This window comes from Anastrepha ludens, unplaced genomic scaffold, assembly GCF_028408465.1.
Source record: "Anastrepha ludens isolate Willacy unplaced genomic scaffold, idAnaLude1.1 ptg000027l, whole genome shotgun sequence".
NCBI classification, from domain to species: domain Eukaryota; kingdom Metazoa; phylum Arthropoda; class Insecta; order Diptera; family Tephritidae; genus Anastrepha; species Anastrepha ludens.
The window spans coordinates 207501-210000 of NW_026530035.1; the positions used below are offsets into that span (position 1 = coordinate 207501).

Below are 2500 nucleotides of genomic sequence, written 5' to 3' on the forward strand. Positions count from 1 at the left end.
TACGACTTCCATGTCCACCGTCCTGCTGTTTTAAGCAACCAACGCCTTTCATGGTATCTGCATGAGTTGTTAATTTAGGCACCGTAACATTACGTTTGGTTCATCCCACAGCGCCAGTTCTGCTTACCAAAAGTGGCCCACTGGGCACATTATATCATAACCTCAACCTTCATATCAAGAAAGGTGAGGTTCTTACCCATTTAAAGTTTGAGAATAGGTTAAAATCGTTTCGACCCTAAGGCCTCTAATCATTCGCTTTACCAGATAAGATTATTTTATATAATTTTTAAATGCACCAGCTATCCTGAGGGAAACTTCGGAGGGAACCAGCTACTAGATGGTTCGATTGGTCTTTCGCCCCTATACTCAATTCTGACAATCGATTTGCACGTCAGAACTGTTTCGGTCTTCCATCAGGGTTTCCCCTGACTTCAACCTGATCAAGTATAGTTCACCATCTTTCGGGTCACAGCATATATGCTCAAGGTACGCTCCAGTTAGAGGTATAAATAATAATAAATTATCATTATACATAACTATATGGAACGCCCCGGGATTGAATTAATTGACTATTTAAGAAAATAGACTAAAAATTAATCCCATTATATTTTTAAGTTAAGTTAATTATGCCATTAAGTTTAATATAACTCAATGACTTGCACATATGTTAGACTCCTTGGTCCGTGTTTCAAGACGGGTCCCGAAGGTATCCTGAATCTTTCGCATTGTTAATCATATAAATGCATACAAATAAATATTAATATCATAGATATTAAATTTTTTGTAAAATTCAAAAAATGAATTTTAGCATTATATATAATAAAATCTATCAACACTTTATCAAATCATTAGTATTTATTCTATGTTAATATGCTTAAAAAGCAAATTAATTTAAATAAACTTAATATCACCAATGATCTTTTGATAAATACTTTTATTATGTTAATAGATTACAATGTCCTTATATGAAAAAAATGCACATTATTTTTAATTATTTAATGATGAATTTTTCATAATGGATATTCAGGTTCATCGGGCTTAACCTCTAAGCAGTTTCACGTACTATTTAACTCTCTATTCAGAGTTCTTTTCAACTTTCCCTCACGGTACTTGTTTACTATCGGTCTCATGGTTATATTTAGTTTTAGATGGAGTTTACCACCCACTTAGTGCTGCACTATCAAGCAACACGACTCTTTGGAAATATCTTTCTAGTAATCATTAACGTTATACGGGCCTGGCACCCTCTATGGGTAAATGGCCTCATTTAAGAAGGACTTAAATCGTTAATTTCTCATACTAGATATTAAGATATTCCATACACTGCATCTCACATTTGACATATAGACAAAGTGACTTAGTGCTGAACTATTTTCTTTTCGCTCGCCGCTACTAAGAAAATCCTTGTTAGTTTCTTTTCCTCCCCTCATTAATATGCTTAAATTCAGGGGGTAATCCCATATGAGTTGAGGTTGTTTTAAAATATTTTTTATCTTCTCACAATTTAATAAATAATTATATCATCTTTTCATCTCTATTTTTCTTTTTTCCTTTTATATAAATATATATTATAAATAATAATTATGTAAAATGAGGCAATTCTAGAATAAAAAAAATTAATTTTTATGCTAGACATTCCTCCTTTAATTACATATATAAATTAATATTTTATATATATATAAATAATATGAAAATTTTTTAAAGAGAATACTTAGATTCAAAATTTTTTTTATTTCATTTTATTTGAGAGGATTTTTTTTTTTTAAGAATATATTAATAAATAAAAAATTCATTATATATCTTTATTTTTTTGCTATTAATATTATGAATTATTTAAAATCCAATAATATACACATTTGCTTAAATTCAATTATTTTTATAAAAGAATAAGCAACTTATTTAGCATAGTCTTACAACCCTCAACCATATGTAGTCCAAGCAGTACTTTAAAATTTAATTTAATGTACATAACAGCATGGACTGCGATATGCGTTCAAAATGTCGATGTTCATGTGTCCTGCAGTTCACACGATGACGCACAGTTTGCTGCGTTCTTCATCGACCCATGAGCCAAGTGATCCACCGCTTAGAGTATTTTTTTATTTATTTTTATTTATAACAAATGTCAATTTTTTTTTGCATATATTAATTGAAAGAGTAAAATTAAATAATAATAATAATAAAATATAAATTGATTTTCTTTCAATAATATATATCAAATATATTTAACTCTAAACATTTTTATTAAGTTGCGAATGTCTTAGTTCAACAATAATACAGTGGTGGTATTTATTATGTTTGATTATTTTGTATTTTTTTAATCATTTTATTTATATATAAATATAATAATAAATATATACCACTTTTGTTATTGTGAACAAATTAACTTATCATTCAATCAAATGAATAATAAGTACAACTTTCTATTTTCATGTTTAAAGGTTTTTAAAAGAAAAAATAAGAAAAAACATTACAAAATGTACCATCATATTATATTTAA

The 2500-nt window shown here is 28.1% G+C and overlaps 1 non-coding gene and 1 pseudogene across 1 annotated transcript; both read right to left on the reverse strand.

The window, feature by feature from the left end:
* LOC128870806 (large subunit ribosomal RNA) overlaps positions 1 to 1475 on the reverse strand; it is a 4516-nt pseudogene extending 3041 nt beyond the window's left edge.
* Positions 1476 to 1913: 438 nt separating this feature from the next.
* LOC128870824 (5.8S ribosomal RNA) lies at positions 1914 to 2094 on the reverse strand. The gene has a single exon (XR_008455533.1). It is a non-coding gene; the product is annotated as a 5.8S ribosomal RNA (ribosomal RNA).
* Positions 2095 to 2500: the final 406 nt, after the last annotated feature.